Source organism: Dasypus novemcinctus, chromosome 7 (assembly GCF_030445035.2).
Source record: "Dasypus novemcinctus isolate mDasNov1 chromosome 7, mDasNov1.1.hap2, whole genome shotgun sequence".
Classification (NCBI taxonomy): domain Eukaryota; kingdom Metazoa; phylum Chordata; class Mammalia; order Cingulata; family Dasypodidae; genus Dasypus; species Dasypus novemcinctus.
The window spans coordinates 79,403,688-79,431,502 of NC_080679.1; the positions used below are offsets into that span (position 1 = coordinate 79,403,688).

At 39.6% G+C, this 27,815-nt stretch overlaps 1 protein-coding gene and 2 pseudogenes across 2 annotated transcripts in view; 1 reads left to right on the plus strand and 2 right to left on the minus strand.

Annotated features, from left to right (window-relative positions):
- Nucleotides 1-678: 678 nt before the first annotated feature.
- Nucleotides 679-6,848, minus strand: LOC101434450 (protein SEC13 homolog pseudogene; annotated as a pseudogene).
- A 591-nt stretch (nt 6,849-7,439) lies between these two features.
- LOC111764721 (cyclin-Y-like protein 1) lies at nt 7,440-13,681 on the minus strand (annotated as a pseudogene).
- Nucleotides 13,682-23,270: 9,589 nt separating this feature from the next.
- Nucleotides 23,271-27,815, plus strand: part of ABCB11 (ATP binding cassette subfamily B member 11) — a 147,347-nt gene continuing 142,802 nt past the window's right edge. For both annotated transcript variants that reach the window (XM_058300685.2, XM_058300684.1), the window contains exon 1: nt 23,271-23,428. The gene's annotated coding sequence lies outside the window, so the exon portion shown is untranslated. The remainder of the gene's footprint in view (nt 23,429-27,815) is intronic.

The following is a 27,815-nucleotide window of genomic DNA, read 5'->3' on the forward strand; positions in this document are numbered from 1 at the left end:
GTGTGCCCAGACAAGTTTCAGTGAGAAGCAATGAATTTGTGAGTCAGGTTTGGGTAGCTCGCTGCTTTAGAGCAGTATTTTTCAAGCTAAGGTTCCCTATATCTTAAGGAGTCACACAGATTTATTAAGAGTGGAACTGAGGAGCTCTGAACAGCTGTTTGCAGCCTAGCAATAAAAGTAATGTCTGCCTAAGAATACTTGGTTACTGACCTCCACCTATATTGAAATGTATATGTAGAGAACTGGACCTTGATTTTTAAAATTAAGCAATATAATTTATTCAATTACTTTGGAAATAATTATCCCTAGAGAAGCTAAACTCAAAAGGAACATAAAAATGGACAAAAATATTTTAAAATAATATTTTTAAAGCTCAGTGGTAATTTTTCCCTTACACCAAGAGTACATTTAGCTGGAATTAAATTGCTACCTATATGGAATCATGTTAAGGCAGATCATCAACCTGTGGTTGCATCTGTAACTCTTCCTAGGAAAATAATTTTGTTGGTGTTGAGGGTTCCTCCCAGTTTGATCAGTTGGCCCAGAAGGGGCAGTTTTGGTGGTGGTGGGCGGGGGAACCAGGCCCGCCTGTCTTGTCACTGCTTCTTCTGCCGGCTCTCTGTGATTGAAGCTGACAGAGAACCCAGGACTTGTTGACAGTCACTGATGCCTGCCCCACTACCCATCAACTGACTCCTTTCACAGTAGTCACCTTAATATTTCTGCCCGAGACAACAACAGGTTGTTGGCTGTGGTAGACAAGCTAACATGCCACATGGCATCATTGAATTTATGCAGTAGTTTGGGGGGCCACGTATTGCCCGAGGCATCATCACAGGTCCAAATGAACACATGGCTGACCGGCAAGTAGCTGGTATGGTGCTGGTGGGCAGACCAATGGAAGGACCCAGTGACTGTGAGCTTCCAGCTTCTGCTCCTCTTTCCACTGGCCATCTTCCTCTTCCATAGCCTAAAGTTGTCATAGCTGCCTAATGTAAACTTCTTGTTGTAATTGGGTTTCTGCCTCAATGGCTGGTCTATGAGGCTTCCAGGTACAGCAGCAGGGGCCCAGCTCACAGCATTGCAACCAATAGTGTGAACAGTGTTAATCTTCTTCACTTCCCATTGGCCCTTTCTGTGGGAGGAGGGAGATGGCCTCATCTGAGCTCCCACAGGCGAAAATCAGGCTGTGGTCATGGGGGACCCAGCACACAGAGTTTACTGAAGAAATGTGGTCTGTGGGCTCATGGCTCTTCTCCCAGGTGCCGTTTTCCTCTTTCCAGATGATGACTTTCCAGTCATACAAGCAGGATGCCAGGATGTTGCCATACATGGGGTAAGCCCAGGCCACTTGCCACATCAGACCCTCATGTCCCCTGAGGTCAACGATAAGGATCTGCCCTTCAGTGTATACATCAAAGGTACTGACAGACCTGTTGGATGAGCAGGCTGCCAGGCGGGTATGATAGTAGTCCATTAGGGCATCGTGAATCACATCATTATGGGAAATGCCAATGGGGTTAATTACTGACACCGTGACTGTGGCACTGGTGGCTCTGGTTCTCGGATGTGGCAGCTCCCAGCGACCTGGATCTTGAGTTTTTGAGGCTGTTGGATTGCTGCCCCAAAACACATCTGACTAATTTGGTAAAACTGGTTCCTTATTACCAATGTACCTTGTATTAAGAATGAGTTGCCTTGCTGTAAGCCAGGGAGCAATAGACACCACCCACAATCCTTTTATAGCCACTTGGCATAGCTCATGGTGACCTATGCCTGACTATTAACAACCACCCACTTCTTACCACTTCCTCTTCTACCCCAATAGATGAATGGTTTCCAAAACTGATACCTGACTTTAAGATGGGATGTGTCCTGGTAAAGCTGAGCAGTGAAAACCCAATTTGCCCAAAGCCTCAGACAGCCTTGCCCCTTTCCACTAATAGGTGAAATGACTACCCAACCCCATAAGTAGAGCATTTATTAATGAATTTTGTGCTGTAGCAGGATTCTGTCTGCTTTTCTTCTCTATTAACAGTTCACTGTTTGCTCTCTATTCTCCAATTACTGGTCTTTCTTCATAATTTTTATAACTTTATACCCAATAATGAGCCTTCAGGGAAAGACCAGAACTAATACACTCAAAAAATATGAGAAAAAAATTTGCTCAGGAATAATTTCTATATTTTTATGCTGATTTTCCTCATTAGAGAGGGAAACAAATATAGAAATTCTGAAAAAAGAAATTCTGAGTAATGAAGATAAACAGCTATGGAGATTGAAGTATTCCACATAGATAATTATAAAGTCGATCTTTCTAAGACTGATTAAGTAGCCCTTTTTGATGTTATTTCTTCAGGAGGTACAGAAAATATCTAAATATACCTTGAGGTCGCTAAACTGACTACTTTTAACTTTTGTCCCCAAGAGTGTCTCAAAGTGAGCATGATTTGAGGACCATGGTGAAGTGTCTTATTTTAAATGGCCATACAAGTGGGGTCTGCAGGAGGTGTAGGGGCTAGGGCAGACATGACACAGGGTGGGACACATAGTCGGCTGAGCACTGAGCCAGAGGAGATGTCAGTGATTGTTTCGATTAGAAGCAGCTTTGGGGAGAAGCAGATCCTGGACAAAGTCTGGGCTGGACAGGGGCTTCCTCCTGGTTCAGGACCCTCTTTCAGACCATCGAGCCTAAGCCTCAAGTGCCACCTGGCTGGGCTGGGCTGAGGGTGGACCAACCAGGATGGCAGCGAAGGGCTTCTAAGGCACAGACACTTTGCCTCAGATGTCCAGATCCTTTCCTCAGTGCTCAGAACCTTCATTCAGGGCCATAACTGACCCATATAAAATAATTGGGGAACTCCAAGAATCTCTAGATATGTATTTTTAAAAATCATTATTAGTATCTTAAGTGTTCTTCTAAGTATTACTTTGTCACACACTTCATTATTTTTAATAACTTTTATAATACAAAAATTCATTCTTACATTATACAAGTTTAGAAGATGCAGAAAAGCACAAAGAAGAAAATAGAAATCACCCACATTTGTATTTTATAACCTATAGGTAATCATTTATATTATAATGCATTTTTATCTAGAGTGTAATTATGCCTACATAAAAATATTAGAAATATACTAATTTTAGTGTACATGAAATATATAAAAATTATGAATATATTAATATGAAATCTTCATATACATATACTAATTTACAGCTTTATAAAAATTAAACTGCACTTTAGGATAAAAGTAAAATACTCATTCTAAAAACCTTATACACTTAAAAAGGCACAAAGAAAAAACGAAATTCATGTGGAATTCTGCCATCTAGAGACAACCAATAACAACATTTTGGTGTGTTATTAGCATCATACACTGAATGTTTTCTGATATGCTTTTTTCTTATTTCCTATAGAACAGTCATTTTTCTATAACAGTAAACACTGATTTCTAGCATCAGCTTCACTGGCAGCAAAAACTCTTTTAGCATAAAGTTTTTTTGTTTTTTTTTTGATAGTAATATTGTTTATTGGTTTTTCACATTACCATAATTCACAATATTCATGAATTCTGAACACTCATAATTCAGAATACTCATAGCTAATATGCAGCATTGTCTGGACGTGGGAGTCAGACTACCTGGGTTGATACCCTGGTGAGGTTACTTACTGTCTTACAACATTAGCCAAATTGTTCTGTCCCTTTTTATCTTTCCATCTCTATAAATTAGGGATAATAAGCATATCTAAGTCTTGAGTTATTGTAAGTTTATATAAAGAGAGTGCTCAGAACAGTGCCTGGCACGTGGTACGCACTGAAGAATATTAGCTCTTATTTTTAAGAAACCTTACTTTGATTTGGTAATGGCTCATGTTTCTAAAATAGGCTGGCAACCTATGGCCCACTGCCTGTTTTTGCTTGGACCATGAGCTCAGAATTGTTTGTATATTTTAAGTGGTTCATAAACAATCAAAAGAAAAATAATATTTCATGACACATGAACATTTTATGAAACTCCAATTTAAAAGTTCATAAATAAACTTGTTTGGTAACACAGACACTCTCATTTGGTTACATATTGTCTGTGGCTAGTTTCACACTTCAGTGGCAGAGTTTTGTAGTTGCAACAAAGAGGTTGTGGCCTAAAAGTGTAAAATATTTACTCTTTAGCTCTCTGTAGAAAAGGTTTGCTGACCCCTACAAGTAAGTCTAATCAGTGAGAATTTTAGTAGACTGTCCTAACAGGGGTGGGGAAAGGGGCTATTTTGATCTAAAAGTAAATATTATTTAGAAGAGAAATTCTATACACAGCATAATTGGAGCAAGAGTTTGAAGATAAAGAAGGTTTTAAAAATTTACCAATAGTAAAGTCTATGAGAAAAAGTTTTATACATTTAGTGAGATATTAATTATATATTTCTTTTTGGTTTTAATTAAATCTCTGAACAAATGAGAAATAGAATCATCCAGTTTATTTGTGGGGGAGTATTTAACTTAATTGAATTTTATAGAAAATGGAAGTATAACTCCTTTTGTTAATTAGTCACGCGTTATTATCATGCATTGTCATGTCAGACTTTAGGGTTCTTCCTCAGTATTAGTAAATGGAAGGTTGCTATCTTTGCTTTTATAGTTTGCTTATTTTTATTTTGAATAGTCTGTTAGGATCAGGCAGCCAAGGTTGTTGGTATTGTGTATGCAACAAACATAAATCTCTTTTTAAAACCTTTTCATTTGAGCAGTTGTTCTCAAACTTGCATTCATAAGAATCACCTGGAGCACTCAGTAATTATAAACCGTTTGGACCCCATCTCACACTTGCTATTTCAGACTGTTAATGTCAGACCAATCTTTCCTCCAATCTGTCATGGAATGATACTTCATTGGTTGGTGCTGATGTGGCTCAAGTGGTTGAGCCCCTGCTTCCCACATGGGAGGTCCCAAGTTCGGTTCCTGGTGCCTCCAAAGTCTATTTGGAGCAAGATGGCTGCCGATGTCTGCGAGGTTTCCGGCTTCCTGGGTTCCTACTTTCCTGGGGCTTGCTTTACTCTGGCTTCAAGGTTCCTTTCTTCCTGGGGTTGACTTCTCTTTCCTCTGCGTGCTGACTTCCCAGGGCTCTTCAGCATCAAACTCCAATATCAGAAACCCTCACATCAAAAGCCCCAACTCTGTCCTTTACCATGCCTTTATCTCTAGTATAAAGTTAACTCATCAATTTAGCCTAATCCCTACTGTAGGACCCTGGGTCATTTCCAGTTTTTGCCTGTTACAGTAAATGCCATGATAAATCCTCATAGATAAATCTTTGTGAACTTTCTTTTTCTATTTATTTTATTTGTCCAGCCTATTTTAATTGATACAAATGGAATGTCTGTTTAAAAAGATATGCCCATTTTTAAGACGTTAGTAGATATAGTCAAACTGCCTTCCAGAGAGGTTGTACTAAGGCTTACTCTCACCAACAGTAAATAAGAGTACCCATTTCTCTACACACTTTTATCCTTTTAGGCTTTGTCAACATGCTGGTAATAAATGATCTACATTTTAAAAAATTACTGGTGAAGCTGAATGTCTTTTTAGGTACTCAGTGTTCCTATCTAGTGTTGTGCTTGTGAATTGCCTGTTCATTAAAATAATCTTCTAAAATACAATTAAAAAATTAAAATAGAGTTTACTAGCTTTTCTTTTGACATCAACATAAGAAAAACCACCATAGATTGTACCATTCTTTTCAAAATAAAACTACAATCAATACTTGAATTTCCTGGCTCTAAAGTCCATAAACAGTGTTTTTGTGAGGTGGTAGATTGTAATATTTTATACACATTATTTATCGTTTATGTCTCTGTCCTTTAAAAATGATGGAACCTGCAGCACTTAATATAAGGGGAAATGTTGCCATACTGAGAGAAAGTATTCCTAGCACAGAAATGCTTTGTGTTTAGGCAAAATTCCTATGATGTACATTTGAGAAGGTAGGAGAAAAGAGATTTCATACAGTTGATAAAAATAATCTTTTTAAAAATATTTCAAATTTAGGTCACATTGTTATCAATCTTCTAAAATTACTGACCCACTACCCCCTAAAGCCTGAAGTTAGGTTCCGAAGGTTTGTATAAGTTCCCTCTTTAAATACCAAGACTTGAAATGGGATGCCTACAGATAGCTTAACACATAGGATAAAAAAACTTCTTTCCTATCATCCACCACTATTAGGGTCCAATTTCTTTTCATTTATTACACGTGAATTATACTGCCCAGAAATTTGGGTGATCAAAGCAGATGAATAGTGTACAGCCCTGCCAAGGACTACTTAGAAAAGAGTAGGGCACTTCTATGGAGATACAGGGTGTCCCAAAAGTCTTAGTGCAATTCCAAGCTTTTATATCCGTAGAAGTCTAAGTGCTATGAATTTAGAAAACAAGCTTGTCTAGTCTTGAAAACCCTGAACATTAAGCTTTTTTTATTTCAATTTTTTGTTTCAGTGTTTGCCATCTTCAAGGGCTGAAACAAAAAATTAAAATAAAAAACATTTAGAATTCACAAAATTAAGTAAGTGTAAAAGAAACATAAACTTTCAAATGGTTTCTCAAAGGTTTGATAGCATTTATAATTCTGCTGCAGTGCCCTGGGCACCCAAGTGCACTTTATCAATGCTTAAAACTGCACCAAGACTTTTTTTTTTTTTTTTTTTCAATATAAGTTTCCTTTTATTTTGAAATTGAAACATCGGAATAAAGTGGTTTATGGCTGAAACAACCTTCACGGGAGAGAAATCTGGAGTGTTCATCCATCAAAAGAACAAACTCCGAAAGTCTGACACCCTGCATTTCCCTACATGTTCATTCTCGTTGGACCACCATGTTGGTTGGAATTATTAAATAAATTTTAACAGATAAGAGGAAAATTATCAGAAAATGACAAGCACCATTAGAGTTCACAAGAAATGCAACATGGACCCCAAATATGTAGATAATCAATAACTGATATTTTCTCGATTGATAACCCAAACATGCTGAAATGCTAGTAAGGTAGTGCTTGCAAAGAATTTGAATGGCAGTGCTATCCTGCAGCTTTTTCGTTTAAATTGCTTACCAATAATGACTAGCAGCGTCAAGGAGAAAGTAGGTAGAAGGAAAGTTCAATACCTAACAAGGCTTCGGGCTCTGCTTCTAAGTGGCTTTATGAGTTGTTAAAGAGTCCTATGTGTTAATATTAATACCGTGTCAATTCTAAAGGCAAATGTAGGAAGATCTGGGGTGGGGGAGAGGCAAGAAAAATAGGGGGGGAAAGTTACATGGTATTTTTAAAGTCTAAAAATGTAAGCTATTGATTTAAAAAAAACCCTCACATAGTGCACAGCTAGTGCCTACACAGTAAGCAGATATCTGTGTGCGGTTTGTCAGCTTTCACTTTCGAGTGGTTTTCATAGGTCTGTTTACATTATAAAGGACAGACGAGTGCGTTGTCCACAAGTCTCTTGAATTCGATGTTTTTGCTTTAGATGAAAACACAGACTCTGCTGGTCTTTGAGCAGGATGGTGGTTTCTCCAGTCCTTAGATGAGTGGTTCATGATGTTACAGCCCGTCGTTTCTCTAAGACAGGATGGCAGTAGAGCGCTGCATGCCATCGACATTACCAGCGCTGAAAGACCTTCTCACAGCAGCTCTACAGAGGTCTTTGTATTTGTCTTCACCCTGTCTGGATATGGCCTCTAGGTTCTATGCTCTTTCTTTGCTAAGAGGAGCAAACAGAAAATTCAGGCTGTCCGTCATGGGCTAAGGAGAGGTCAAAGCAGTATTTGGCATAAACACTGCTATTTGGCAGGAGCATTAATATTAAACTGAAGTAGCTCCAAAAAATGCCTTACCATCTCAATCCAAGTTTACTGTTGCACATTTGGCTGACAGCGGCGCGGCACTGAAGAGTCTGAACAAATCTGTAAATAAATTCGTGTTCAGAATCATGCTTCAAGTATTTCTCTGGAAGCTCTTCTCTTGTGTGTGAACGTGATCTCTCATCAAAATTATCCAGTGATCTATCTGCACCTGTCCTTCATGTGGCAATACATTGCTAAGGGGACACAGGGATCTATTTTCATCTGCTAAGGGCACACATTTTACTGTGGCTCTAAGATTAGGCTGGCTAACCTGTCATCTAGAAATACTGTGGAGCATGAGCTATACTTTTTAGTAAGCTGCCCTGGAGACACATGTTTTAAATGGTTGCTCTTCCTCTTTTCTCGCACATCCATCTGAGATTTGCTCAGGAAAATTGTGCTTGGCCTTGGATGGTCAGAAGGGTTTGATTCCAAAGCTAGATCCTCAGGATCTCCCGGTTGCTGATGTGCTGCCGGTGGTGGCCTCGCCGGCTCCGAAATCCAACTCGACCGACTCCCTTGCAAGCCGCCTTCGCCGCTGCTGCCACAGCGCCCGTGCCGTGCGCCCACCCAGTTTGGGGCTGGCACTGGGGAACAAGTCAGTGTGTCCCCACCGGGCTCCTGCGGTGCGCGCGCTCCTCACGGTCGCTGCCTCGGCTGCCGCTCCGCCCCGGACGCCGCTGGGCTCAGCAGCAGGCGCCTCCCCCAACAGTGGCGCCGCCTGGCCCGCTGCTCCTCCAACGTAAAATCTTAGCGATTATTTTCCAATGTGTACTGGTTCAACAATTTATGTTGAAAACACAATTTGTGTGTACACAATACACAGTGTTGAGCATTAGAGTGCTGGAGATTTTTTGCTAATCATAATAAATATTTTGTACAAATCTCTGATCAACTCCTTGGAGGTAAACTCTAGGAGTGCAATTCGTGGGTGAAAGCATAAGCACTTCTGTAACACTTTGATACAGGAGTCAATTTAAACTCCAGAATTTAGTACCAGAAAGATGCATCAATTTTGACTCAACCAGGAGTGTGTGCAAGTGCTGGTTTCCACAAATGTACTTCATAGCACTTTCCTTAAAATTTTAAGGAAATTTTAAGTTAAATAGCAAAAATTAGTATCCTTTTATTGCTGATGTGTTTTTCTTAAAACAGGAAATACTCTAGTGATAGGCCTAGCAAATAGTAAGGACTTAATATGTATTTGTTGACTTATGAATTAACTCAATAAAATTAAGTAAATATAGATAAACAGAAGAAAACGACTTATTCCATTGGAATTAATCACTATAATTTTAATGTATAGATCTGGAATGATGTTCATCATTTTGTAAATATATATTTATCACACATCATGTGGGAAAATGCATTTGAGCTTCGTATGGCCTGTTCCCTATTATTGTAAATATTGCAGTTCTGATCGGGAACAGCTGCTTCATAGTTTCTAATAAATACCATGTGGAAACTAGGGTCGAGGCTCTCAGTTCCAGAAGCTGTGAGTCCCCTGGTCCCATCTTTATCTCCTCTCGTGTCTTTCTTTCTGTCCTTTATTTCTTAAGTTTGTGTTACCTTCCCTTCGAGCCAACCTATTGCTGAGCTCATTTCAGCAACTGGCACCTGAGCAGGGACTTGAAGGCAAGAAGGATCACTTTGAGCAAAATTAAAGATGGCGTAAAGGAGCGGAGCCCCGAGTGGTTTAGGAGGCCTCCGAAGTCCTCAGGAGGTAAGGACACTCTTGGGTATTTTCACAGGATTATGATGGGACACAGAGACAGTTCATCTGTATGTCTGTCTCTTGAAACAACTCCTCAGAGCCCGAGGAGCCAAGGCCAGTGAGCCTTGTATTTTAGAACTCTTACAGATTAATGAAAAATACCGTTCATGGTTCACAACCTTGGGTAGTTTAGAATTAACTGATTGGGAACAAGTTGGTAAGGAATTTTTTAAAAATTACGTATTCAAGGGGCTTCCATCCCTGTTCCTATCTGGCCTACGTGGACTATTAGTCCATCTTAGAACCTTTACAAACAGAGGATGAAGAAGATGATGAAGAAAAGGTCCATGATGACCCTTCCCCTATAAAAATATCTAAAGGTTTTGATTCTAAATTATCTTTGCCTACGGCCCCTCCATTAATTAATTTTGAGGAAGCTGATATACCTTCTCTTCCTCCACCCCTTATACTTATGCCTGGAAATATCCAGCCTCAATTATCCTCTTAATAAAAAGGAATCTTGCAGGCTAGAATGGAGGGAAATCATGTTGAGCCACTTGTGCGAAGAAAGGTTAACTTACAAATTCAACATCCCACACAGGCAAAAGTGCTGAATAAGGCCCTTGTTGTGAAATCATCCTTCTAAGACAACTCTCTGTTAAAGTGTTAACTAAGAAAAGGAAAATATTCTGGTAGCAACTGTGCAAACCCCCTGCTGCCTACATGATAATGTGGCTGTGGGCTAGTGGGGGCTGATAGAATTAAGCTGCTAGAAGAGGAGGAAAATATGGCAACATTGGTGTTCTGTTTTCTTTCCATGCAGATTCTGATTTGGCTTATTTAGCCAAATTAATAAAATTAGTACAAAATTTTTTATCAAGGTATTAAAAGGAATTTTCAGTTTTGAATCAATGGTTTACTCCTGAACTTCAAGTCTCAGTGTAGACTTAAATAGTAGTAATCCAAAATATGTGTTAACTGTCTAAACTGCTAAATAAGAGCTTAGCTGAATTTATGCTGCTCAAGTTACCCTAACTTGTTGCTGATTACTAATAAAAGTGTTTCCAAGGGAAAGATTGCATGTTACCGGCAACACAGATTCCAGAAGAAATCTTAAAAGTAATAAAATAAAATCTAAGATGTAAAATGACAGGAAGCTTAAAAACAGCTATACCAAAAAAGTAAGAAATATGAGTCAAATTGTAAATTTTGTTTCTGTTGATGTGTTGTAATTGTTTTGTGTTTGTCTCTGTTCAATGTCAGTGTATATTTTGATACCTCCGGATGGTAATATAAATTGATAAATAAAAATTTCTAAAAGAGCTCTATTCAAATGGCCAAAACTTAAATAAGTGCTTATATTAATACATAAGTTTAAATATTAATAAAATCTCTACAATAATAGAAATTGTAAGTCTCTTCATAAAAAATAGTTCTTACCTAAATTAAAATGAATAGTTTATTTTTCCTCCCAGAATAAAATGAAGGATGTAAAACTTAATAATAATTTTAAAAAAGGTAAAATGTTTGTGGGAATGCTGACAGAAATTTATCGAGTTTGTTAAAAAAAGTGTGTTTTGTCCTAAAATAAGATGGCTGCTTTTCAGAAAATATTGTAGAAGGTATTGTGGTAACTTTAAGTAAGGTAATGTGTTCTGTGAAGGTGAAATTTGTCTTAAAATAAATAATTATAGTCTATATGGTTATAAATAATTATGAGAAGTTTGTGGAGGCATTGTTTGAATTAAAGTGTTTAAATGGCTAATTCCAAGAAATCATTATTAAACAAAAGCTAAATTGATAATAATAACAAAAAGTAATTTTATAAAAGGAAAACAAGTTGGCAACCAGCCTCCCCTGCCAACTTGTTTCTAAAAGACTGATTCTAGTATTACATACTACTAGGTATCTGAAATGAAGGAAAGTTATATTTGCATATAACCAAACTGAATCATTATTTTAACAAGTTTGTTTAGTGTTAATGGTAATTGTATGTTGTAAAAGGTTTGATTGAAAACAGTTTCCAAAATCATTTTGGTAACTTACGTATGTAGGGTGTATAGAATGTGTTTTTATTATTATGGAAACAAAATAATTTTGTCCTAAGATAAAATGATTGGTTGTTAAGAAAGTAAAATGTGGGAGAGAACCTGAATGAATACAGAAAATGCAGAAGGTTTGTGGCAAAGGAATTTTTGTGGATAAAGTTGAGTAAGATTTGATGGGTCTATCTCTAAAGTTTTAAAAGCATTAGGATCAAATAGTATACTGATGCAAAGTTAAAATTTTGTTCTTTCTCTGCTGGTGTGACAAAGTTTCTCAAGTCATTAGTCTGTTTTAGTAAAAGTTTATAAAGAGTTTTTCTCCTGAATAATCAGTATACAAAGAAAGTCTGTTTTGTCAAATAGCTTCTCCTACTTAAACCTTACTGTTTCCTTGTTTTGTTTTGTTTTTTTAAAAAGGAAACAAATCTTATCACTGTTAAAGGAACATAATGTTCAAACCTGCTTTCTTAAAGTCAGATCCTGAAAAATAGTCCACATTCTCATGATGTGGGCTATGGGTAGGAGGCTCTTTGTCTCTTAATAGATAACCTAAACTGTCTGTGACTTGTGGGTGTGGGACGATAAGAGGCTGCAGTCCTGCCCTTGGTGACCATGGCAGCGACTCCAGTCCCAGGAAACGGTTTAACAATGCAAAGTCTATAAACTTTAAATATTCAGGGAAAATGCGGACCAAATGGGCTAGTGGCTTATCTGGAATGTGTGAAGTCCATGCTGGGGGCTTACCTAGGATGTGGAAGATATATGCTAATTCAAGCCCATTGAGAATGAGAAAAAAGGACCATTTGGCTTTTCTTCTCTGCATAAAAGGGACTCAGGAGTCTTGTTCAGAGCTCGGGATTGAAACAGAAAGCTCCTGAGTCTGGCCGGCCGTCAATAAACCATTTTTCCTTCTCAAAATCATTCTTGAGTCCTGGACTCTCTATATGCAAATAATTGAACCTCTCTCAAATTCTACAACACTCCTACCTGTAGAAAAGCCAACAATAAACTTTTGCAGTGCTTTCCCAAGGCTGTAATCATAGACCGACCATCTTCCCTGGCCTGGTGGCAAAGAAACTGGCTGCATAGAAGAAATCTGTGGCTGAAACCCTACTGATGATATTACGTTAACCAGTAATCTTTTTTCCCAGAATTAAAAGAAACACCAGAGACAACAGTATCTTATCTTAGAAGCCTAAAATAGGCAAACATTTGGGACAGGCTACAAGGTCCCTGCTGCTCTATCAAATTCTTAAATGTTGTTTGGTTGGGTAAGACAAAACTATACTCTCTGCTGTAATTGATAAAGTACAATGTTTTCTCATGTTAATGGAGTTTGTAATATTGTTGGAATACTAAAAATCTTCCATCCCTCACTTAGCTCAAATATTAAAACCATTGTATGTGTTAATTGGGAAAGGTCCTTCATGGGAGTAGGAGGACCTCCAGCCGGCTGCTTTAAAAAATAAAAAAATAAAAAAGAGGGAGAAGGTGGACATTGATTTAACCTGTGACTTGGATGTGGCCAGCGCCAATATTGGCTTTAGGTGGGGTTTGTGGCAGAGGCAACATTCTAAATAAGTGCCCCTTGGGTTTTAGTCACAATTTTGGGGGAGGGGCCAAAAGTACAAAATAAAAAAGCAATTGTGTGCAGCATAGAAAGCCCTGTTGAAAGTGAAGAACTTAACCCAATAGTGTCTGGTTGCTCTGAAGACTGCCATCTCTATGCAGGGGTGGACTGCAAACACTAAAAGCAAGACAGAAACAATGGACTGTTGTGAATCACCCTCTATGGGGGAGACATGTGTGGAAAAACATTTGGGATGCCTGCAGCAGTGACAGGTCCCTGCCCACTCCTCTTACATCCCTCTCAGGACTGTTGAGGCAGATGCCTTCTTGAAGATCTGGAGCCATACCATTGAGACCTGGAGAAGCAGCAGAGTAGCTGCACCGGAAAGACGAACATCTTGCGTACCGGACCTTGTGGTGCCTAGCCCAGCAGTTCCGGCTGCCTGTTATTCGCCAGCAGCTCATGGACATCCCCCATGAGTTCCTTCCTGCTCACTCCAGTGACTGTGACATGACTCCCCTCCTGCTCTTGGAAGGGGCAAGGTATGCTTTCACTGCTACAGACACTGCATCAGGACTTTTATGACAAGCCTGCTATTATTTTCTGCCTAGAAAATAAATCCTCACAATAATGGACTAAGTTTAAATTCAACACTGAGTTGTGGCCCCAGGTCTAGTGAAGATGCTAAGAGCAGGACCAACAAAGGCATTGAAATTATGACATAAACTTCCAGCTGCCCCACAGCCCCAAATGGGGGAGTAACAACAATTTGTTGCTGCCTATGCCTCAAACTATACAAACTAGGGAAAATGAGGTCATTTTTGATCAAGTACTGGCCTATATAGGCTTGCTGGTGGCAATCTTAAGCCTGTGAGAAGTGAAAGTCTGTTCATTAATTGTCTGCTAGTTGGAAGTCTTATTGTTTGTTGTTGTATAATCTGCAGTTATGGATTATGTATAAAATGCTGTTGTAAGCTTGGAAGAAAAATTATAAACTGTAAATATGAGTTTACACCTACAATGTGATTGGAATATATGTAGTTTTTGTGTGACCCCCTGTATACAATAGCAGTGATATTCCTTAGGAATCAGGGAAACGTCATTTGCATGACCATAGAGACAGTTTGGGCTTGGATATTTCTCAGTTATAGGCTTAGAGATTTGCAATTATTAACAAGCTGCAGCTCAGTTCCCCCTGATATGCACTGGAGAAAGGCTAACCCCCTCCCCCATAAGCCTACGTGCCTAAGGGCACAGCACTTCCCCACAGGTTAAACAAAGAAACCTCACAGAGATGGGAGTAAAGGGAGATGGAAACCTTCACTATCTGGATATCAAAGGGAGATAAAGAAACCCTTTACTCCCTACAGATCAAAGAAATACCTGCTCCTCCAGCATTCCAAGAAAACCTAACTCCCTAACCTACTCTCTCTAGCCATACAAGGGAAAATTTTCACTTCTAGGGCTTCCTATTGGCTCCTGAACCTCACTCAGACCCCTGACCCCCTCCCACCAACTATCATTTCCCTGCCTCAGAATGTTCTATATAAATTCAAATCCTCCCCTTCCAGAAGTGGGCTGAAGTCTCTCTTCAGACCCCATCTATTGGGAGAGCGTCTCAAGAAATTCTCTGCCTGTGGTCATATCAGTCTCTGTGTCCCAGTGAACACCGTTTTTCTCCAACATAGGCCCAAGTAGCCAGTGTTCAGCATGCTCATTTGCAATTGCTTCCTGCCTCACAGACTATGACAGGAATTGCTGATGGATTAAGATCCCTGAACCCTATGATATGGATTAAGAGTTGGGGAGGGGGTCTTCCAGGAAGTAGGTTAATTATCTGTTCCTGTCTGTTTTGTATGTAGGCCCCAGATACATGCTACAAACCCTCTGGGGATTAATACAACAAGAAACAGCTTGAGCTGTATTCATTACTTCAGAAAAACAAAAAGGGGGAAATGTGGGAAAATAGCTCAAACTGCATTTGAGCTTTGTATGGCCTATTCCCTATTATTGTAGATGTTGCAGTTCTGATCGGGAACAGCTGCTTCATAGTTTCTGATAAATACCATGTGGAAACTAGGGTCTAGGCTCTCAGTTCCAGAAGCTGTGAGTCCCCTGGTCCCATCTTTATTTTCTCTCTTGTGTCTTTCTTTCTGTTCATTATTTCTTAAGTTCTGCATTGCCTTCCCTTCGAGTCAACCTTTTGTGATCTGGTTTCAGCACATCATACTATGGTTGCTATTTTTTGTATATTCTATTTGGCAACATGAATTTTTCCCACTAAATATATCTTAAATTTACTTCCATTATTAATACTATCATTGCTTAAACTTTAAATTTTATGGGCAAAAAAGTGTTATCTCAATATTACTTAACTTACCTTTCTCTGATTCCTAGGGAGGGTGAACTTTTGTTTCCTTATTGTTTGGTTGATATATTCCCCTCCCTCCTTCCCCCCAAAAAAACCCAAGAAACAAAAACCAATAATGGCAACAACAAAAAACCCACGGTATATTCAAGTCCTAATGTCTGGTCCCATGAATGTGTGCCTACTTGGAAATAGGGTCTTTGAAGTTGAGGCCACACTGGCCTAGTGTTGACCTTAATCCAATATGACTGGTCCTACGAGAAGGGGTGGATGACAGAGACACAGGGGAGAAAATCATGTGAAGACCAAGGCAGATGCACCTACAAGCCAAAGAATGCCGAGGATTGCTGACAAATACCTGAAGCTGGGAGAGTCAAGGTAGGATTCTCCCTTACAGATGTCAGATGGAGCATGGAACTGTCCACAACTTGCTTTCAGACTTCCAGGCTCCAGAACTGCCAGACAAAAAAATGTCTGTTGTTTTAAGCCAAGCCATCTGATTGTGATACTTTGTTGGGCAGTCCTAGGAAATGAGGACACATCTATTCATGGCCTTTTATGTTGCTGGGGTTTGCCTTTTCACTGTCCATGCTGTCACCTACTGTTCTCCTGCTCCTGAGTCTGAGGTCCCATCTGGCAGCCAGCATCAGCACATGTTGGCTCCTTCCTAGTGCAAGGAAACTCGGTGGCCCTGTCTCAAGCCTTCTCTCCTGGATACCTCAGCATCCTTCTCTACTCTACCAGCATTCCTTCTGCTCTTTGGGCTTGATTAAACTTTATGGGAGGGGCTGCGCTGGGTCCTTTTTCAGAGCCCTATACTTGTCACACTTTATTGATGACCCTGATGACTCATCTCTCCAATCTCCCAGCACAAATAGTTTTAGATAGTCTGGAGTAGGAAAGCTGGGTCAGCTTGACCTCCAAAGCTTTTGGAGCAGTTATACCTGGATCATGGTTTATGACACCCAAAAGCTAATAAGTCGATACTTTTGTTCCCTGGTTCTGCAGAGACAACCTTCTCTCAAGTAATGATGTTTCACACCTAACTGCCTGCCTAAATGGGGGTCACAGGGAAAAGACAAAGAAAGTTGAAGAGGAGAAATGCATGGGTTATTAAATCACAGTATTATCTTACCACATCGCACATCCATGGGGTAAATCTTTTTTGGATATCTTTGACTGAAGTCACACAGTTAGTGAACCCAAATCTTTGTGATTCCCTTGAGAATAGATGACTTTTTACCAGCTTTCCTAGGCACAGAGCTAGACTCATTTCCCAGTCTTTCTTGCAGTTAGATACAGTCATGTGACAGAGTCCTGGGCAATGGAATGTGGGTAGAATTGATGGATGTCACTTCCAGGACGGGCCCATGGAAACTGTCCACAGGTAATATTCACCTGTGTAATGACTAGCTGTCACTGTCTGTAGCAGTTCGATATTATTCATGAATTCCAAAAAAATAGTGAATTAGGTTTGTAAACTGGTCTTTTCCTCTGGATATATGAGATTATATTGGATTTAGAAGTTTACTTGATTACTTAATCAAGTTTACTTAAAGTAAACCTCTTGTGTCAGTAGGGCCCCGCCCCTTGGTGGATGGGGACTCGCAGATAAAAGGCATGGCAAAGGACAGAGTTGAGGGTTTTTGATGTTGGAGTTTGATGCTGAAGCCTTAATCTGGAGCCCCAGGAAGTAAGCACATAAAGGAAAGAGAAGCAAGCCCCAGGAAGGGAGGAACCCAGGAAGCCTGAACCCTTCCAGATGTGGGCAACCATCTTGCTCTAACACGTGAAAATAGACTTTGGTGAGGGAAGTAACTCATGTTTTTTGGCCTGGTATCTGTAAGCTCCCACCCCAAATAAATACCTTTTATAAAAACCAACCAATTTCTGGTATTTTGCATCAGTACCCCTCTGGCTGACTAATACACTAAGAGATTTTGAAAGTCACACGGAAGACTCCAAATGACTGCACGGAGCAGAGCACCCTTTCCTGCTACCAACTTCCCCTACTCCAAGTCCATTGGACTTTATATGAGGGAGAAACAATTAGCAAGCATCATTGCCCTAACTAAATCACCTAGCACGTAAGTAGAAGAACTAGGATATGAACCTATGAACCCAAAATCTGTGCTCTTTCCAGTCTAACATTCTACCTCCCTCTGTAGTGGACTAAACTGCAGAGATTGCATCCTTTCATATAGCTTACTTTAAAAATGCAAAGCCATCAAAGAAAACTCTAATTTAGAAATTATTCTCTCTGCTGGTCTATATATTACCAACATAGAGCTATTTATATTGTATTGATTGCTGAAGCTAGCTTTTCATAATTTATATTGATTTCCAGGGTGGGAATACCCAAGCAGTAGAGTCTGTGGTTGGTGTATGTGTGCAGGAATTAACTGCCGAAGCCATCCCCTTCTGCATCTCTGCTTTGTGAACACTGGCCTTGCCCACCTTCTGGACTGAAGTTCAAGTCTTAGACTGTCAGTGACTCATCTTACTGGCACTGACAGCCTTTCTTTGCCTTCACCAACCTATGCAACCCTAACTTCCACTGTTTATCAACAACCAACCTCTTCTTTCAGTAGTCATGTGATTCATTTCAATGTTGCCTACATTAGTTCTACAACTTTGTGATATTTCTGACCCAGATACTCTTACTCTTTGAGAATTTTTCCTTGATAACTCCTGCCCTCACTGATGTGTCCTTTTATAAAGTGCCTACGAGCTACATTAAACATTTTGGCATTTGACATTGTTCTCTCTTTTGTTCTTAATTATTTTATGTGTGAAATTTTATCCTCCCTGTAAAATTTAAATTTTCTTGAGGATACCAACTATAAAGTCTACATCCTGGCAACCAAAATAACATCTAACATAGTATCTTACAAATAGAAGACCCTCAATAATTTGCCTTTGAATGATTCAAGGAATGAAGTAATGAGTACTTCTTTTGTCTCTTTGATGGTGCCTAGGGCAATCCTCCTTAAAGCTTTTTAAATAACTTCTGGCTGATTTTGATCCTCATGATTTGCAACCCTCCCTGAAGCACTTTTTGCTATGATTTTGAAAACCATGCTCTAAATTAGTCTGCAGTCACCTACAAGGGCCTAAAATGGGCTTTTCAAGCTTCAGCATGCTGGGATACACTGCTAGAATTTCTAACTCGGTAGGTCTCTGTTAGGGTCCAAGAATTGGTGTTTCTAACTGGTGATGTTGGTACTGCTGGTCCAAGAATTACACTTAGAGAACCATAGCCCTGTATGATCATGCCACTGCCCCGCCTCCACCACATTGCCACGGTCCACTTTTTCTCTTTTCTTTGCTTACTCTGTTCCAGCTACACTGACCTCCTTGTTGTTGCTTAAACACACCAAGTGCTCCTGCCTCAGTGCCTTTACAGTTGTTCGTTTACCTACCTCAGGTCATTCTTTATATGACAACTTCTCAGCCCTTCTCTAACCACCTGATTTAAAGAAACACCTCCACCTTCTACACACACACACATACATGCACACACCTCACATGCACACACCTGCTATCATATCCCATTCCTGTAATGTCTTTCACTATAGCACTTATCAGCATCTAACATTTTATGTGTTTTACTTATTTGTTTACTGTGTATCTATTGCTATCAGAAAGTAAGATTCCTGAGGGCAGAGTTTCTCTTCTTGTTTTAGTCAGGTGTTAGAAAAGTGAAAGGCATAGAGCAAACACTCAAAAAATCGTCACTGTTTTCATTGGAAGATTGTAGAGACCACAGCCTTACCTGTTTTCAGACCACAGACCATAAAAAGACCTACCCACTGCTGAAACGAATGAGGAATAATGAACTTGGTACTCACACTGTCCAGACCTGTCTAAGGAATGGTGTGAGGGTGATGTGAGCTATGGGTGGGAGGCTGTTCATCCCTTCGTGGATAACTTATGCTGTATGTGTCCTGACCTGTGGATGTGGGACAGTAAGAGGCTGCAGCCCTGCTCTTGGTGACCATGGCAACGACTCCAGTCCGGGAGAAACAATTTATCAATGCAAACTCTATAAACTTTAAATATTCAGGGAAAATGCAAACCAAATGTGCTAAAAGCTTATCTAGAATGTATGAAGTCCATGCTAAAAGCTTACCTAGGATGTGGAAGATATATGCTAATTCAAGCTTATTGAGCACTGAGACAAAAGAACCATTGGGCCCTTCCTCTCTGTATAAAAGGAACTCAAAGATCTTTTTTTGGGGCTTGGGTTTGAAACAGAAAGCTCCTAAGTCTGGCTGGCCATCAATAAATCATTTTTTCCTTCTCAAAATCATTCCTGAGTCCTGGCCTTTCTATACACAAATAATTGAAACTCTCTTGTCTTGTACAACAAAGGAGCAGAGTAAGATGCCTCTAACTTTCTGTGGGGATCTGGACATATCAATGCATTTCTCATCTGCAAGATGAGGTGGTTGGACTAAATGTCTGTGGAGTTGTTTACACCTCTAAAACTCTATGCTTTCACCCTCCCCTAGGTCTCCATGCCATGCGAAGAGAGCTTTAGGTCAAAGGCTGGTCCTGAGTTGACAGTTGTCACCTGATCATTTTTACCCATTGACTGTTGCCAATTACTTTAGTACAGCAAAGGTAGAGAAGTGTCTGTTCTTCTGTTAAGCATCTTCTCCCAGTTAAAGCTACAATCTCTGTATTTTCCCCATAGTTGTGCTGCCTTTTCTGTTTTGTGAGAAGCAAAATTTTGGGGGGCTGAATCTTAATTGGTGCTAAACCCAACATTATTACATTTGTGTGGTCTCAGTAGTCAGCCCATCCCAGGAATTGTCAAATCCATTCTGATGGGAGACTATCTAGAAATCTGGTTTTACTCAACCTGACATATTGAGATTTTAATATATAAAATATAATGACACACAAAATTTAGGGCTAAATCATGACTTTCTTATATATAGATTCCTAGAGAAAAATGTTAGTGGATGGTGAATTTTAGAGAAAAGTTTATGACTGCAAAGTTTGAAGTTGAACAAATACTAATATAGCCTATGCTTAAAATCAAACTTTTTAAATATCCAAATATGCCTAGGAAGCCAATTGAGAAGTATAAACTCTATAGGCTTTGGATATTCAGGGAGGATGCCAGCCAAATGTGTCAAGCCCACCTGGAATGTGGGGGGTTCATGCTAAAAGTCTACCTGGAATGTGGGGGATATATGTTAAGTTAAGCTTACCTGGAGGAAATAACCTAATTCTCAGATAAAACACTTGAAGAAACTAACAGAAAGTTATTTTACATACAAGCACCATTAGACTCCTCATTCTTATTTCCTCTGTATAAAAAGGACCCAAAAATTCAATTCAGGGCTTGGTTTTTATTAGGACAGGAGTCTGCCCAGTCCCGCCAGTTGAAATAAACTATCTTCCTTCTCAGAGTTCTCGTGTCCTGGCCTTCGACACCATGTACACCTGACTTCTCTGCTACTACAATACCATCTTGTAGTTTATTTTCTGTCAACTGAAATGCACTGGCCCATCAACCATGTCTCAGAGCTTGGCGGCTGGCTAGCAGAGGGGTTGGGAGCACAGGCTCCAGGTTCCATCTGCCTGGATTTCAATCTGGGCTCTGCACCTACTACCGGCATGAACTTGAGTGGGTTATTTACCCTCTCAGCTCCCCAGTTTCCCTACCTACAAAATGGGAATGATAATGATAGCACCTAACTCCTATGGTTGTTAAGACCAAATGAGATGATATTGTTGTAGGTATTAAGAGAAGTTCAATTATTTTGTATTAAAAGACCCAGGGGCCTGACCCATGTTGGCTGCTATGATTTATCACTGATGGCTATAATAAGGAGCACCCAGGAAAGGCAAGGCTTAGGCAGAGAGAGATCAAATAAGATCCTTTTGAGGAAAATGGAAGGATTAATACCAAGCACCAGCTGGTGATGTAAAAAGAAAAAGACCTTGAATAAAAGGGCCAAACTCAGACCAGCAGAATATTTCAGCCTACATATAGGATCGGGTGTTAAAACTGCTTTTTGACCTTGAATAAAAGGGGGAAATGGAAAGGACAAATGAGTTTATATGGCTATGAGTCTCCAAAAAAGAGTCGGGAGGTCATCAGAGGGGTCACGTTTACACACACCTCAGCAGGATCCCAGAGACAGCCAAAGTAGATACAACCCCAGGTACTGGCTCTCCTGAGGGCTACAGAGACCCACAGGTTCTATGGTCATGGCAGATGGCTATGAGTTCAGTGTCATGTCAGTTGGCCCTCTTTGGAGTTTGTGTTCCTGAGTGTGATGGAGTTGGACTCAGATGTGACCTTTCTACACGCCTCTTCTGTCACTTTTACTGAACCTGTGGTTGGTGCTGGGGTTGGTGCATACTCAGGAGACCTGAATCTCTGGACTGTCCATTTGACAGCTGGGCCCTGAACCTCAGCGGACTTGCAACTCCTACCCTCTGGTTCATTGGGCTTACCCTGGCCAGCTAACAGGGAGGTGAAGGTCAACCACCACACCAGGGAACTGAGAGAGCCTACAACTGCAAGCAGGAGAATTGCATCCATCATCCATGTGGAATCTAAGCCCCCTCTCGATATAGAGATGGAGTGGACATAACCATCCCAGGGTCCAAGGGTGGAGAAATAGAGTATGAATTAGAGTGAACTGACTGATACTCTACTATGGAACTATTGTGATTAGTAATGGAAGAAACTGTAGCAATAATGTGGAGAAAGTGGCCTCAGGAGCTGCTGAGGGTAGAAGGAGTTATGAAGAGATATGATGTGTGGGCATTTCCAGGACTTGGAGTTGTTCTGGGTGGTACTGCAGGGACAGATGCTGGACATTGTATGTCCTGCCATGGCCCACTGGGTGGACTGGGGGAGAGAGTAAGCTACAATGTAATTATCCATGTGGTGCAGCAGTGTTCCAGCATGCATTCACCAAATGCAATGAATGTACCTCAATAATCAAAGAGGTTTTTCAGTGAAAGAGGATGTTGAAAGAGGAGTGTGATAAGGGGGTGGGGGGGTATACGGAGACCTCATATATATATTTTAATGTAACATTAAAAAAAAAATAAAGAGGGAAAAAGAGAAAAAAACAGGAAGGGATATGTGTGATATCTGTATGTATCTAACTGACTTGCGTTTCTACTAATATGAACCTTTTAAAAAATCATTAATCTACACTTACACAGAGCAGCACCTGAAGGGCAGAGCCTGAGGTTATTGAATGTTTAAGCCAGGGTACAAGGGTCATCTGTGAACTCGAGTTTTTTGAGTAAAGGACTGTTTCAGGTGTTCTTTTAAGTTATCTATTTCCATAGAAACTCTGGAAACTCTGGGCTGGGTCAGGAACATCAGGGGCCTGCCACCTAAGGATTTTCCAAGAATAATCTTTTAAATCGAGGAAAACAATTGAAAGTTATTTTCTTGTCCTGGTATGTTTTTAAGTAACTTTTCAAAAGGGGCCTGTAAAAAGAAGAGTGGGGCTTAGTAGGAGTTGCAGGGCTCTTGCCAGGCCCCCTGTGCTGGAGTCTCCCTTTCCTTCCCAAGATGAATCAGCACTTCCCAAGCTTGCTGACACCCTCGGCATGTTTCCCAAGACCGTTCTGTGTTAGGGGCTATTGCTTTGAGCACCTTTCCTCACATGTCAGTGAACTGTGCTCAGGTTAGCCTTCTGGGCATTGACCCTTAAGCAAATAGATAAGTTCTCTAAAAAGCTTGAATTGTATTCAATGCTTTATAAGGATATAAACTGAAGTTGGAAGTTGGAAGAGGTTTTAAAACCCTCCACTCTCCACCAACCAGGTGTTTCTTCTAGCTTTCTCAAATTCATATTCACAGGTAAGTGACTTTTACTTGCCTCCAGCATTATATTGAATACAAGTCCATTCCCTGTAAGTCTCACTTTGTGGGTCATTGTGCTTCTCATAATGCGTGCTCTTGTCATGCGTTAAACAATATTACTATGCTTGTATATAAACTTGTAAAAGAAATTAATAATTGCTTAATATTGTATGCAGTACAGATGACTCTTGGCTACTGTCTTGTTTATGGCAATGGTATTTTATTCATTAATTCTCTTGAGAATGTGTGTGTGTTTGCGTGTGTGTGTATTTGTGGTAGAATATGTGGGTATGTGGTGTAAATTGGTGAATGGATTGAATAACCTGCCTGAAGCAAAAATATGAGGGCACTTCTTTTTTAGTGGTTTTATGAAAGCACAATCCCAGTTTGTGCTGATAATCACACACCCTACCCCAGAAGATTGGTGCTGGTTCAATACAGAACTATGCAGACTTAATCTTTTCTCCAACTCCAAGTTTATTGTTCATTCTCCCAGTTTTCAATAATATTGATACTAAAAAGTATGAACTCTGGATATATAGTAAGGGGGAACTGAGACAGGAAAAATTTTTCATGTAGTTTAGGATCTCCTTTCGTTTGTCTGCAGTGTCAAAAGTTAAGAGTCCTAGTCAGGTCCTTTCCAGTGTGGTGTAGGGCTGTTTTGCATTGATGTCACTTCCAGTATATCCAGTCTCTGGAAGTTGGGGTGTGAGGAGCCTCAGAGAGATTTGGATTTGGAAATTCATCTCTCACCTGTTGCAGATTAACTTTTGCATAGGGCGCTAAAGATTTATGATATTGAGTTATTTCCTGATGGAAAAGCAGGGGATCAATCTTAAGATGGAGTCAATTGACCTAGGTTTTCCAGGGATAATTTCATAGGGAGGAAGTTTATGTTTCCCACAGGGTGTGCTTTAAGTGGCCGTTAGGGCCAGTGGAGGAACTTTAGGCTCAGGTAACCTGGTTTCCTCAGTTAATTTAGACAGTTTAAGTTTCAACATGCCATTTGTTCTCTCCATCTTTTCAGAGAATTGAGGGTAGTAGGGGCAATGATAATGCCAATTTGTTTGTAGAATCTTTAATGAGGTTTAAGGTCCTGCCTAGGAAAATGAATGCCTTGGCCACTAGAAATGAAAGCACTGCCCTATGTTGATTTTTAAAATTTTTAAATTTCTTTTAGCAACGGTTATAGCATCTGCCTTATGATAAGAAAACGCCTCTCCATAAAATGTTTGGACCTAATTGATACCATGAATCACCTTAACTTTATCCTTGAAAATAGTCAGGTTATTTATCACTGTGCCTGACTTACTAACAAAAATGCAACATTGTTCGTGGGTAGGCAGGGTATCTAGAGGCTGTCTGTTTTGCAAGGACCCTAATGCTAAGCTGTTGAAAGAGCATTTAGGGTGGTGGCGAAGCTCTGTTTCATAACCTTGGGTGTATTTATAACTGCTCACTCCAGGTCATGTGTTCCGAGGGAAAGTATGATGGTGTGCATGAAAAAGGGGAACCCTATATTATGGTAGGTCAAAGGATTGGGAGCATTCACCCTCTTTTGTCAGTTTGAATCTTGTGTACAAAAGATATTAGGGGGAATGGATATAGCTCAATGGTTGAGCGCCTGTTTCCCATCTAAGAGGTCCTGAGTTCAATCCCTGCTATCTTCTTTTAAAAAAAACAAACAAAAACACAAACCACAGGATGATACTAAGTTAGGTTTCTGACTGGCATTTAGGGTAGACAAGTATGTTGATCACAGGATCCAGTCCAATGAATAGGAGCTTACAAACCCCAGGCAGTAATTTGCACTTTACAAATGGGATGCAAAATAGCTCATGAAATGAACAGGAGCAGGATCTGATAACCCACAGAAGTGTGCTTTAGTTTTCCCTTGAAACATAACATTTTTCTATAGTCACCCTCTTTTTTGATCAAGGATAATTTCAAAAAGATTATTCTTACTTATGAAATAAGACTGGTGTCATTAGATTTGCCCTGGTTATTTAGACAGGTGCAACAAGAACAGCAATTTACCATATAAGGCTTTTGAAGTTTGCTTTGCTGGTAGTTTTTATAAGGGATCTCCTATCCCAAAAAAAGTGATTTCCTCTCAGGGATAGGAAGCTAGGCCAAGAACTTGACACCAGCTTTCACTTGCAAAACCTATAGATACAGGAGAATTCTTCTTTCTCAAGGCCCCCAAAGTATCATATGGTTCCTCTGTTTGCCAGAAAGTAACTTTCTTTACTGACATTTAAGACTTGGAACCCTGGAGCCAGAAACTAGATTGCTTTTTCCAGGAGAGTTTTGTTGGCTCCATAAAGTCAGCATTCATTCCTTAAAAGTGTCTGGTCAAAATGACTTAATAAGCTTCATTCTCAAACATGATGTTCTGGTCAAAGCCTTGGTTATATAACCAGTATCTCCAATTATATCCTGTTAGTAAGGAGGACAGATTCTGGTAGAACTTATGTGAATAATTATTATTTTGCCATGAAAATAAGAACATCAGTTAGAGTTTCCAAATTCTGGAGGGTCCAAGCAGAAAAAAAGAATGAATGTTTTATGAATTATAGATAGCTGAAAGGAAAAGATTAAGCGATTCCTTGTATCTAGAAAATAGAACATCAGCAAGAACTCAAATAAAATGACTTTTTTTGATATTAAAAAATTTATTTCTGAAAAATATTTAATGGCATGAGTAAATAGTAACAACTAATATTAAGTGAAAAAAGGCAAGCTATAAAATTGTATATATAGCATTATTTCCTTTTTAGTAAAAATTACTATATGGATGAACCTCGAAGACATGGTGGTGATGTTAGCATGACACTGATTAAAATGGGGAATTTGTTTTATATATATGTGTTACCATGATATTTAAAATTTTTTAAAGTGAATTTACTGTATATGTACATAAACACATATATAAAAATAACTGGAAGGACAAAACCCAGCACTTTCATATTATTATATATGTAGATGGAAAGATCATGTGTTTGTTTTGCTTTTGTTTGTTTGTATCTTTTCAAAGTTTTCTGCACTAGTATGAGTTATTTTTAAAATGCAAGGTTCTGAAAAGTTATTGTAATTGACAAAATGAACTTTATTCTTCTTGCCTGTTGAGAAATCTCTTGTACCCTATAATAATATGTCTATAACTGCTTTCAATAGATTTTAAGAGATATTTTTGAGGTCAAATAATTATTAGTAGATCCTCCCACAAAATTGACCCAGGTACAATAAAATAAACAAGGTTATTGAACTGGACTAATGGCTAATTGATCTGAACTACAAGTATTATAATACATTAGATAGCAATTATTCCTACTACTAAGAAAGACAATACTTTTTAAAAGGAAAATGAGTCCTTTTTAGAGAACATTTTAAGTGATTCAACTATTAAAATTCATTTCTGAAAACTCAGTTTAGGAAACTAAGGGCCACTTGTATTTTTTTTTTTTTAAAGATTTATTTTTTTAATTAATTTCTCTCCCCTTCCCCCCCACCCCCAGTTGTCTGCTCTCTGTGTGACCTCTTCTATCCTTATCAGCAGCAAGCACCGGGAATCTGTGTTTCTTCTTCTTGCGTCATCTTGTTGTGTCAACTCTCCGCGTGTGCAGTGCCATTCCTGGGCAGGCTGTACTTTCTTTCACACTGGGCGGCTCTCCTTACGGGGTGCACTCCTTGCACGTGGGGCTCCCCTATGCGGGGGACACCCCTGCGTGGCACGGTACTCCTTGCACGCATCAGCACTGCGCATGGGCTAGCTCCACACAGGTTAAGGGGGCCTGGGGTTTGAACCGCAAACCTCCCATGTGGTAGACGGACGCCCTATCCATTGGGCCAAGTCCACTTCTCTGTATTTTAACATATAAACATTGTCTGAGCAATCTTCAGAGGCATCAGAGCCCAAAATAACATATCTAATTCAGAAATCTGTCTCTTAATCAAACTTTTATAATACTCTCATTTGTTCATCCATCTCCTCACTAGTTGTTAAATACTGTTATTTTTGGATACTAGCATACAAAAATGGTTAAGACAAACCTTGTAGAGAACCGTCTAAGTTGGGAGATTGTCAAAAGAGCAAATAATTGCATTACAATATGAAAAGTGCTATAATAGAAATGTTATTTAAAAAAAAAAAACTGTTGTAGGATGCTACTTTCCTGGAAGAGTTAAAGTTTGATTGAGGAAGCATGAAGTGAGCTGGGTTTTGAAGCATGAGAAAGAGTTTGGTAGATGACAAAGAAGGAGTAGCAAAGTTATATAGGCCCAGAAAAGAACAGGGTAGAGGTTATTTCATAGTGATGTTGACAAACTTGCTTGGGGCAAGATCATGGGGGATTTTCCACTTGCTCAAGGTGAACTTTATTCT